Genomic DNA, 12,459 nt, shown 5'->3' on the forward strand with positions numbered 1-12,459 from the left:
AGCCCAGCACTCTGCCGAAGATCTAGGAGTTTAGCTTGCTCCGGTCCTGTCCCCCTTAATGAAATAACTGGAATTACAATACAACCTAAGCAGTGGAACTGCGGAGAATTCACACAGTACAATCTGGCTTTCCCCTTCCCCTCTTCCCTTGACAGAAAAATCCACACTCCCTGTATGGTTTCCTCTAGTATTCCGGGGAGGACAAAGAGGGAAATGGCGATACTAATAGACTTTGATCTTCCCCCAGTGCTTATCCATGGTTGCATCCCTCACATTCTATCATATCAGTTGTACAGACATATGCTAAAACCAAACTCATCCGTCCTAGTGCTGACCTGGATGTAGCCAAAATAGCACCATTCACACACAAAGGAGAGGCGTCAGCAGTTTGGGGAAACCCCAAGGTTTGCAGTCTGGCAGAAGAGAGGAAAAAAGCTTTGGGAAAGGAAAACCAAAACAGCTGAATGAGGACTACTGAGGGGAATGCTGGTAGGCTGCTGGTGAAGGGGAGGAAACAACAGAGTGGAACATCGAGGCTGAAATCCTGGACAGAAGCACCGCGCACTGCAACATTTTGTTGCAGCTCTGACGAGCATTGTTTTGCAGTCATTCCTTTCCTATCATTCCTTTTCATCGATCCTTGTGCTGAATATTACAGATCACCTACAGTACAAATGCGAATTTACTGAAAATAAAAATAAAAAGAGGGATGGAAATATGCAGAGCGCTTGCTTCCCGTTCACGCGCACATCTCACGGAGCGCAGAGGGAGGTGAACACCTGCTCGAGTGCAGCAAATCTCAACATCTGCCAGAGTTCAGCATGCAAGTTGAAAAGCCCTTTGGAAAGAGGTGAACGAAGTGAAGAGATCCTCACCCTTTCAGCTGTGCTCCACAAGCGCTACGAAAATCAAAGCGCGAAGCTTCCTCGCCCGTTTCCGAGAAACAGACGGGCGAACAGCAAGTCCCTCCCGGAGCCAAAGTTCCTCCTGCTGCTGCTGCTGCTGCTTCTGCGCTCCCGGCTTGCCTGATTCCAGCAACGGGCTCGTCCCTCGTTGGAAGAGCGGGGAGCGCAGAAGGCGCGGGAAGCAGGCGAGGGGCTACGCTGGGCAGGGCGGGCGGGCAAGGAGAAGAAGCATCCGGGACGGCAGGGCTGCGGCTGCGGCTGGGTGGGGACAGGACTCCGAGAGGATTACACTCACTCACGCGCGCGCACACCCAGAGCCGAGCGCCGACCTGGGAAGGGCGGGGGAAGAGCGCGAGCGAGAGGCTAATGGACTTCTTAAGCTCGGCACGGGCGGCTGGAGAGACTCGCTGAGGGGAAGAGACGCTCCGCAGAAGCCCACGCGCTCGCCCTCGGAGGAGCTGCGGGAAGCCGGGCGGCGGCGGCGAAGAGCCCCCCCCCCCCGCCCCGCGGCATGTTTTTCTCCCCTGATACCTATCTCGCTCCCTTCACCGCCTCCTCGCCGGACGGAGACGCAGCAGGGCGGCGAGAGCCGCATCTGTCCCTCGCCCAGCCCTTCCCGCTGACCTCAAACCAAGGGCAGGACGCCGCTCTCCGGCGACGCATCGAGCAGAAGCCGCTCGGGTCCTCCGCCCGACCGCCCTCCCTCCCTCAGACTTGGCCGCGCGGGACGGGAGCAAGAAGCGGCGAGGCGCCTCACCTGAGAGACCCGCCGCCAGCAGCAGCGGCCGCCGAGAGTCCCGCTCAGCCCCCGCTGGCCGCTTCCTCCTGGGAAAGTAGCGCGGGCGCCAGCCGGCGGCAGCTTTCGCCCAGGCTCCGAGGAACCAGGGTGGCGCGGCTCCGGGGCGCGCTTGGAAACCCTTCAGGACGGCGGGAGAGCCAGCGAGCGAGCTGCCAAGCCGGGCGGCTTCTCCTCCTGACGCTCCTTTCCCCACCTGCAGCGGCGGCGCTCGCAGCCCTGGGAGCCCGCCTGACAGAGCGACCCGAGCGCCGCGGCCACGCCCCTGCTCTCCAAAGCGCCTCCCCATTGGTGCGCCGTCGGATTCCCACTGGCCGCCCCGCCCCGCCCCCTCCTCCCCCACCCCCCCGGTGTGCGCAGTCTGGACGCCGCTGCTTTCCGCAGGGAGAGGAGAGATTCTGATGGGCAGCCAGCCCTGGAGCAGACCTGTCGGGCCATTTGCTCGCGATGATGGATGGCTCTTTGGGACGGAAGAAGCGAAAGCTAAATGGAACTTTTATAGAGCTGGGAGAGGAGGAAGGCTGCAGAGCGAACTGCTCTTCTGGATTCCAGAGGTTGCTGAACTGCAGCACCCAGCACCCCTAGCCAAAGGCATGATGAGGCACCCTTGGCAAGAAGCGGCCTGGAGAGCACGTAGCTCCTGACCACTCTGAGCCAAAGTGGAGCGGCGCTATTTTTGCAGCCCTCCCCTGGACCTGCGCCCTTGGCGGGGACCAACCTGACCAACCCCTAGGTACGCCCTTGCCCCTGCCCATTGGCAATGCCGACTGGCACGGATGGGGTCCTTCTGGTTGCAGCTCCTTGCCACACAGGTAGAAAGGGACAACTAGGATAGTCCGGAGTTGCTACTAACCTTTCTTTCATCTTCCAATGACATCACAGATTCTCATCCCTGAATGCGTAAAGCAGAGATGGAGAACCTGTGCTCCATTCCCCGAGGCTGTTGGGCTCCAGTCAGCATAGCCCACCAGAAATACACCTGGAGGGCCACAATTGTGTGCTTACAAGATGACTGCAGCCAATGGATACCTTTTCCACACACTTTATTAGCCCCCTCCTAGACTCACACAGCCTGTGCCACAGAGAGGAAGCAAGTGGTCACATTCGTGCAGAGTGCATGTCAAGAAAGTGAGCAAAGCCATTGCCTTTGTATTAAATTATATGGCCGAGGAGTTAGGCTTCTGGTAAATGCTGGTCCATTGAACAGGGAGGGAACACAGAGGCTAAGACTTGTGGGAATGTTCAGGGATGCAGGAGAGGATATATTGTTTGATTATAGCCTTTCCAACTTATGTTAACAAGTTCCACAATTTGGCAGAGTAACATTCCCCTTTTTAAACTCACAGAGGATGCATTTGCTCAGGCTCGCTACAGCCTCTATAATAACTGTCCTGGTATTTTCCCTTTATTCCCTCATAAAAGATAAGACACGACACAGTCTTCATAAAAGTATAAAAAGAGTTTACTCACATTCTGTTCACAGTTGGATCCCAGAAAGCAAACTTAGCTTAGAAAAGTAACATACACCTGGAAACTATCCCATAAAGAGACGGTCCCTTTGTCCTCTCTTGGCTGGAAGCCAAGAGAGCATCTTTGGCTAAGCAGATGTTGCTTTTTCAATGAAAGTAGTCAGAGAGAGAGAGAGGTGGTGGCCAGTCCTGTGCTTTTCATAGAATCATAGAATCATAGAATCATAGAATCATAGAATCATAGAGTTGGAAGAGACCACAAGGGCCATCGAGTCCAACCCCCTGCCAAGCAGGAAACACCATCAGAGCACTCCTGACATATGGTTGTCAAGCCTCTGCTTAAAGACCTCCAAAGAAGGAGACTCCACCACACTCCTTGGCAGCAAATTCCACTGTCGAACAGCTCTTACTGTCAGGAAGTTCTTCCTAATGTTTAGGTGGAATCTTCTTTCTTGTAGTTTGGATCCATTGCTCCGTGTCCGCTTCTCTGGAGCAGCAGAAAACAGCCTTTCTCCCTCCTCTATGTGACATCCTTTTATATATTTGAACATGGCTATCATATCACCCCTTAACCTCCTCTTCTCCAGGCTAAACATGCCCAGCTCCCTTAGCCGTTCCTCATAAGGCATCATTTCCAGGCCTTTGACCATTTTGGTTGCCCTCCTCTGGACACGTTCCAGTTTGTCAGTGTCCTTCTTGAACTGTGGTGCCCAGAACTGGACACAGTACTCCAGGTGAGGTCTGACCAGAGCAGAATACAGTGGCACTATTACGTCCCTTGATCTAGATGCTATACTCCTATTGATGAGGCCCAGAATTGCATTGGCTTTTTTAGCTGCCGCGTCACACTGTTGGCTCATGTCAAGTTTGTGGTCAACCAAGACTCCTAGATCCTTTTCACATGTACTGCTCTCAAGCCAGGTGTCACCCATCTTGTATTTGTGCCTCTCATTTTTTTTGCCCAAGTGCAATACTTTACATTTCTCCCTGTTAAAATTCATCTTGTTTGTTTTGGCCCAGTTCTCTAATCTGTCAAGGTCGTTTTGAAGTGTGATCCTGTCCTCTGGGGTGTCAGCCACCCCTCCCAGTTTGGTGTCATCTGCAAATTTGATCAGGATGCCCTTGAGTCCATCATCCAAGTCGTTGATAAAGATGTTGAATAAGACCGGGCCCAAGACAGAACCCTGTGGCACCCCACTAGTCACTCTTCTCCAGGATGAAGAGGAACCATTGATGAGCACCCTTTGGGTTCGGTCAGTCAGCCAGTTACAAATCCACTGAGTGGTAGCATAGTCAAGACCGCATTTTACCAGCTTCTTTACAAGAATATCATGGGGCACCTTGTCAAATGCCTTGCTGAAATCAAGGTAGACTACATCCACTGCGTTCCCTTCATCTACCAGGCTTGTAATTCTGTCAAAAAACGAGATCAGGTTAGTCTGACATGACTTATTTTTCAGAAATCCATGCTGACTATTGGTGATCACAGCATTCCTTTCTAGGTGCTCACAGACTGTTTGCTTAATGATCTGCTCCAGAATCTTCCCTGGTATTGATGTCAGACTGACTGGGCGGTAATTATTTGGGTCCTCTCTTTTCCCCTTTTTGAAAATAGGGACAACATTTGCCCTCCTCCAGTCTGCCAGGACTTCGCCTGTTCTCCAGGAATTCTCAAAGATGACTGCCAGTGGTTCTGAAATCACATCTGCCAGTTCTTTTAATACTCTTGGATGCAGTTCATCTGGCCCTGGAGACTTGAATACATCTAGACTAGCCAAGTATTCTTGTACTATCTCCTTAGTTATTCTGGGCTGTGTTTCCTCTGCTGAATCATTTGCTCCAAATTCTTCAGGTCGGGCATTGTTTTCTTTATCGGAGAAGACTGAGGCAAAGAAGGCATTGAGGAGTTCAGCCCTTTCTGTGTCCCCTGTTTGCATTTCACCATCTTCTCCTCTGAGTGACCCCATGGTTTCTTTGTTCTTCCTTTTGCTACGAACATACCTATAAAAGCCTTTTTTGTTGCTTTTAACCTCTCTAGCAAGCCTGAGTTCATTTTGTGCTTTAGCTTTTCTGACTTTGTGTCTACACGTGCTGGCTATTTGTTTGAATTCCTCTTTGGTGGTTTCCCCCCTTTTCCATTTTTTGTACACATCCTTTTTTAATCTTAACTCAGTTAAAAGTTCTTTAGATAGCCACCCTGGCTTCTTTAGGCACCTTCCATGTTTCCGTCTCATTGGTATTGCCTGAAGTTGTGCTTTTACTATCTCCCTCTTAACAAACTCCCAGCCATCTTGAACTCCCTTTCCTTTTAGTATTACTGTCCATGGGATCTCACCCAGCACTTCCCTAAGCTTTATGAAGTCGGCTTTCTTAAAGTCGAGAAATTGAGTCCTAGTATGCTTGGCTGCTCCTTTCCGCTGTATAGTAAACTTCAGAAGAGCATGATCACTCGCGCCTAATGATCCTTCCACTTCTACCCCACTAACCAGGTCATCAACATTGGTTAGGACCAGATCTAAAATGGCTGTTCCTCTTGTTGCTTCTCCCACTTTCTGGACAATGAAGTTGTCTGCAAGGGCAGTGAGGAATCTGTTTGACCTTATGCTCTTGGCTGAGTTTGACATCCAACAAATATCCGGGTAATTGAAGTCCCCCATTACTACTATCTCCCTTCCTTTTGCATGCTTGGCCATCTGTTCCAGGAAGGCATCATCTATGTCCTCCGTTTGGCTTGGGGATCTATAGTAAACTCCCACAATGAGGTCACTGTTATTCTTCTCTCCCTTAATTTTGACCCAAATGCTCTCACTTTGGCTTTGAGGTTCTAAATCTTGGATCTCTTCACAGGTATACACATCCCTGACATATAACGCCACTCCTCCTCCTTTCTTGTCTGGTCTGTTTCTTTGAAATAGATTGTATCCCTCCATTATTACATTCCAATCGTGGGATTTATCCCACCAGGTTTCAGTGATTCCTATTATGTCATATTTAGTTTGCTGTACCAGGAGCTCAAGCTCATCTTGTTTATTTCCCATGCTTTGCGCATTAGTGTACAGACATTGAAGTCCATTAATCATTCCCCCGTGTCTCTTATTTAAGGATTTTCTCCTCCCACCACTAGGTCTGCATGCTCTTTGCTCCATTCGGTCTATGACATTTGGATGATCATCTTCATCAATTGATAGACTCCTACCTTCAGGAGCACTGTCTCCCTCCCCCACATTAGTCAGTTTAAAGCCCTCCTGATGAGGTTTCTGAGATTTTTTGCAAAAACATTCCTCCCAACCGTTGTGAGGTGCAGCCCATCGCTTGCCAGAAGTCCATCTTCAAGAAACTGCATTCCGTGATCTAAGAATCCAAACCGTTCCTGTTTGCACCATTTGCGAAGCCAGTTGTTCACTTCCACTATTTTTCCCTCTCTCCCTGGGCCACGTCGTTCAACTGGGAGGACAGATGAGATGACAATTTGTGCATTTAATTGCTTCAATTTCCTGCCCAGAGCCTCGTAATCTCTTTTGATCTTCTGGAGGCTATTGCTTGCAGTGTCATTGGTTCCCACATGAACCAAGAGGAAGGGGTATTTGTCAGTGGGTTTTATGATTCCTTGCAGTCGTTCAGTTACATCTTGGATCTTAGCCCCGGGGAGACAGCACACTTCCCGAGACATCTTGTCAGGCCCACAGATCACTGCTTCTGTTCCCCTCAGTAGGGAATCCCCTATCACCACTACACGCCTCCTCTTAGGTCTGGTCGGGGTTCTTCTGTGAGCTGTCGGTTCCAAGGTCGCCTGGACATTCCCAGAGGACTGCCTTTGCTCCTCGTCTTCATATACCTGATCGACTGTAATGAGGGAGAGATCCTCAAATGGAGTCTGCTCTTCGTCTTCCATGCTAGGGGAAAGGACCTCAAAGCGATTGCGTATTTCTAAACAATCAGAGCGAACCCTGGGCCTCCTACTTCTTTGAGTCACGTTACCTGCACAGGTGAGGCCATGCCCACCTCTGGTCGCATGTAGAGGAATTCTGTCCCAGACAGGAGAAACAGGAAGTTTCAACTGGCTGGTCCAGACATCCTCTTTTATGTCCACTCTAGGGAGGTTGTACTTGACTGCTCTTGTATTTCACATCCCACAAGACTAACCCCAAGGTCAATCCATTAATTCATGGCAGAGAACTCAAAACATACAGAGCAAACTTCCACAGGGTCTGCCTACCTTTTGCCTGCTGTCAACTCTCCCTTTACCACCACAGTAGTCAGCAGGCCCTTTTACCTGCAACTCCTTGACCTACAGGTAGAAAGGGGCAGCTAGCATAGCCTTGCTTTCTCTTGCAGATGCAGTTTTGACACCAATTCCATACAGGGATCCCTCCTCCAATCTTCAAGCAAGAATGTCACACTCCCTTGCTATGATCGGTGTCTTGCTCACTAGCCTAAAACTTGGTGGCTACATGCGGCATGTGGCCATTTCAAATGTTGCAATCATGTTTTACATACCCACATTTTGGGCTTTCCTTGATCACTGTGTGTGAGTGCAGTCCATGTGTGAACAAAATTAACAGTCACACACAATAAAGCTTTTGTCTTTCTTGTCTGTCAATGGGTACCCTCCAGTATAGGAAGAAAAGGGAATCTCCCACACACAAAAAGCTGGCAGTTCAACTTGGGTTGCACTGATGGGGTAACACCAGGGAATTATTCTAGGTTTATGCCTATGTAAATGAAATCAACTTGTACTTTGTTCTGTGTTGCTAAGAGAGCCTTGCAGATTTCTCAGGGAGCTGTCTCAATACAGAAATAGGATGCTCTATAAAAGCAGCAAGGATTTGATTTTTCTCTGCCCACGCTTTAATGCTGTTTAATTCTTCTTGGTAATGGCATTCTAGATTTATAATGGAAAGGCTAGGTCAGTAGTTGGCTTGCCTCAGTTCTATTTTATTTAAGATTCTATTGAGAAATCAGAACATCCAGGCACTACTTCAGTCTTCTGGAGCAGGTTCAGGAAAGTCAATACCTTGTAGACAAGTTTTCCAGTAATCCTCCCTCCCTTTCTCCAGTTTGATTTTAGTAAAAGAGATCGCCCCCCCCCCCCCGATTTATCAACTGCTAGTTAAATTAATTATTGAATTCCTTAAAAGAAAGAAAGAAAGAAAGAAACCAGCTTAACTGGTAGGTAGATTGTTGCCTACAATATCAATACTCTTCTATTTTATTCTAGGTATGTCCATGTTCTCCACAGGAGTATACTCTGGATCCCTACTGAATGAAATAGCTTAATCACCCTGCAGCAACACACAGTCTTTCTTTCCTTTGCAGAGACAACACTGAGTAGGTTAATGGCATCCATTGATTGATCCATGCAGACAGTGACCACAAAGGAAAGCACAGTCTACTTTGCAATTGCTAATAAGAAGGAAAGATAAGGCACCATAAAGCAGCTGAGCTGACATAGTAGGGAGGCAGAGGAGAAGGGAAATTCATTTTGCCACCCTTACAGACTTTCAGCAGTGAAAAGCCACCTTCTGGCCCCTCAGTCCTTCTCTTTGCCAGTGCCCAGAGTTGCTCTAATTTGGAAAAATAAGTGCTTTGTGCTTCAGAATATTCACAGCCTAATAAGACTGGCTGTGACCTGGGAATTGTCTAGTCCACTCATGTGCATTGAAACAGAATCTCTATACCCTATGCCCCAACATTAGTCTTTATCAACTTGATTCTAGTGTGCAACAACTAGCAGAGAAGGAGTAACCACGATACTCTGGTATCCTTCACAAAAAGCTGTAACTCAAGAGATGGAGCAAGTGCTTTGCATAAATCAGTTCTCCCTCCTCCAATCTTCAATTAAAGGCACCCTGAGTCATTGGCCAATCGTATGCAGGAAGGAAAAACTCCACACAAGAGATGGGAGCCAAGGAGTGCTGTTGACAACTTGTAGTGTCCATTCGTGCTCATGGATGAATCAGTGCAAGAGCCCCAGGGGCTGGGTCATATTATGTAAATATTAGTCGCTTTAGAAATACCTACTTAGAGTTTCAAAATAAAATGTCAACCTCTAGGTTTTCCCCGCTTGTACAGCATGAAAGAAAATGTCACTGATTTGAATTTGATGTAGGAATAACAGCTTTTATGCCATGGAATGTTTTCCTTCTCTGCTCAGTGGTATTTGATTTCTGAAGGAGTAAAAAATGGTTCTCTAGGGACAATTATATATTTGAGATAGGAAGATGTGGTAGACCAAGCAGCTTATGGAGTGACTGCGTGAAGTACAGACAATTTGCTGCTATAACACAGCTGCAAAATAGCTAAGTAAGACAAAGTATATTCTGCACTGAAAAGTTCTATAGGCCTGACTTAACGATAATAATGAATGTGAGACGATGTCGTGCATTTCTTTTAAAGCTGAGAAAGCTAGAACTATTATGCAGTATATATATTTTTTAATGCAAGACTTTTACAGCAAGATAATAATAATAAAAAACCCTCCTGTTATTTATCACAAGGTACTCAGAATCATGTTTGGTGGAATCTCATTTGCAGAATCCCTTCCTTAGTGATGGAAGTCCTTTTCACCACTGCACTAATCCCTACACATGTGAACACATAATTTTTTCCGAGATCTGCTTAGAAGAATAGATGATACAACATGACAATCTGTGATCACACCCAATTTTTATTTTAAAACATGTGAAATCTGGACCTGCTTTAAGAAATAAAGAGGCGGCTAATGTTTTTGTGACTAGCATTTATAAATATTCTCAGCCTGACAAATTTTGTGGCTAGAGACCAATGCTGGAGAGACATCTTTAGCCAGGGGAAGATGAAGGTGTCTAGTTGTGCTGCTGCAGATGCACCATGGCGTGTCTTGCCTCTGCGCTGCTCCCTTCAGCCATTCCTAAAATTCACAAAATGTGTTCATAAAATGTATCGTTTTATGCACGTGTTATCTCAGTGCAGAGCATGAGAGTCATACTACACAATTGATCGTCTTGGGTTTCTTTCTAGTGTTATTTGGCTACTGCAGAACAAATAGCTTCCCAAGGTATATTTTAATGGCTGTGGCATCTGTGGCATGAGAAGGCAAATTTGTTGATGGTAACTCTTCCTCTTTTTTCATCTTCTCAGTCTACCCTCTTGCCTTCTGTATGGAAGATTATGAGGCCATTCTCAGAACAGGCCACTGCCTTTTTGCTACCAATATTACATGTGCTGCCATTTGTGTGCTAAGAGGTCCAGATGCTTGTGACAGCTTGATTTCCTGGAGCAACCTACAAGGACACTGCAAGAAAGGCAAAATGCTTTAGCTTCAGTGACATGGAGGGGGAAATATTCTGCAATGTGACAGTAGCAATGCTACAATTTCGTAACACTTTCATCTCAAATGTTTGCTTTTCTTTAGCTTCTGACAGCCTTAAGCATCACCCTTTCAGCTAAATTTCTTCTCCAGGCTGGAGAGATTTATACTTGTATACATTTAAACTGACTGTTTTCTATCAGATGTTTTATTTGTTTGTTTATGTTACATTTTTTTCTACAGTTAAAGAGGATAAGATGACTGTTATTGACTATGCCAATGTTTCTCAAACTTGGATCCCCAGCTGTTGTTGGACTACAACTCCCATCATCCCTGACCATTGGTCCTGCTAGCTAGGGATGATGGGAGTTGTAGTCAAACAACAGCTGGAGACCCATGTATGAGAAACACTGGACTAGCTATATCATTCAGTGCTGCATGTGTGAATCAGGGATGGAAAACTGTGACCTTCTAGGTGCTGCTGGTCTATAGTTTCTTTGATCCCTGACCATTGGCCATACTGGCTGGGGCTGATGACCAGGGCTGAGTCCAACAAGATCTGGAGGGTGGCAGCTTGGCCATCCCTGTCTTAAACCATGATTCCTAAAGTTCAAGGAAGATCTCTATATACAAAACTGCAAGCACTAATTAGGAGAACTCTGAATTCTTCTTGAACTCCAAACCTCAATTTAGGTGTCTTGTTTGGATGAAAACGTGGGCGTGCTGCTTCCCCTCTTCCAAATCAGAGGAACACAAGCAATTGTCTAGATAATATGCCTTCCTACTTGTGCTGATTAGGAGTGCTTGGAATTCAGGACAACAAATGCTTCCCTCCCCTATAGGATTTCCTGTGCAGTTTTATTCTCAGGACGTCCACATAGAGTTGCAGTACAATGACAGTTAGAAAAAAGGACCAGTGAGTACTATCAACTTCCCCCCATAATAATGCACACCATCTGTCTGAGAATAAAGCAACTAAGGGGGAAGTATGTCTGGTTATTCTTTTCTGTGAATTGCCAGGTTGGGCAGGGCATGAAAGAGTTCACAGACTCATCAGGATTTTTGTTCCTCTGGATTTAAAAGTTTTGTGACATGTAGCTCAGGATGGATAATTGTGTTGATTTTGTTTTGTCTCAGATTCTAATTTTCCCAGTCTTAGGTTTGGTTCTCCACATTTCTGCACCAGTCCTCCTGAAGATATATTAGCATTTTAGTACAAATTTCTCCTATTCTCACGGCTGGCTCACTCATGAGGTGAGGTAAGACAGTGGCCTCAGGCTCTAGGCAGCGGGGGGGGGGGCAGCTTCTGAGGAGTGTGCTGCTTACTACCTCCTGCGTTTGTCAACCTCCTCTGTATATCCTGCATGCCCTGATGGGCAGAGTGGCATTTTGTATATTGCTTCTAGTGGCAAAATGTCTTGGGGCTGCCTACCAATAATGCATGTCTTTGTATGCAATATTGCCAGATATACCAATTTTTGCAAGCCATATCTCCTAATAAAATGTATTTAAGATTCTGTTTTCCCTTATTGATCACCTTTATGCACACTTTACCCTATTATGCACATTATTTGATTGCAAAGGTAAAGTAAAGGGACCCCTGACCATTAGGTCCAGTTGTGACTGACTCTGGGGTTGCAGAGCTCATCTCGCTTTATTGGCCAAGGGAGCCGGCGTACAGCTTCCGGGTCATGTGGCCAGCATGACTAAGCCGCTTCTGGCAAACTAGAGCAGCGCACGGAAATGCTGTTTACCTTCCCACCGGAGTGGTACCTATTTATCTACTTGCACTTTGACGTGCTTTTGAACTGCTAGGTTGGCAGGAGCAGGGACCGAGCAACAGGAGTTCACCCCATTGTGGGTTTTCGAACTGCCAACCTTCTGATCGGCAAGTCCTAGGCTCTGTGGTTTAACCCACAGCGCCACCCGCGTCCCTTATTTGATTGGAAAACTACATAGCAAAATTCAGAGAAGTGTGAATTTTGAAAGTTTGCATATTGT

The 12,459-nt window shown here is 47.0% G+C and overlaps 1 protein-coding gene and 1 pseudogene across 3 annotated transcripts in view; one reads left to right on the forward strand and one right to left on the reverse strand.

Moving 5' to 3' along the window:
* Positions 1-1,941, reverse strand: part of EPB41L3 (erythrocyte membrane protein band 4.1 like 3) — a 129,256-nt gene extending 127,315 nt beyond the window's left edge. Inside the window, exon 1 of one of the 3 annotated variants that reach the window (XM_077933129.1) lies at positions 1,663-1,941. The gene's annotated coding sequence lies outside the window, so the exon portion shown is untranslated. The remainder of the gene's footprint in view (positions 1-1,662) is intronic. The other 2 variants (XM_077933124.1, XM_077933123.1) reach the window with 2 other exon arrangements.
* LOC114601360 (uncharacterized) overlaps positions 1,417-12,459 on the forward strand; it is a 69,243-nt pseudogene continuing 58,200 nt past the window's right edge.

Source organism: Podarcis muralis, chromosome 8 (genome assembly GCF_964188315.1).
Source record: "Podarcis muralis chromosome 8, rPodMur119.hap1.1, whole genome shotgun sequence".
In the NCBI taxonomy this organism is placed as follows: Eukaryota; Metazoa; Chordata; class Lepidosauria; order Squamata; family Lacertidae; genus Podarcis; species Podarcis muralis.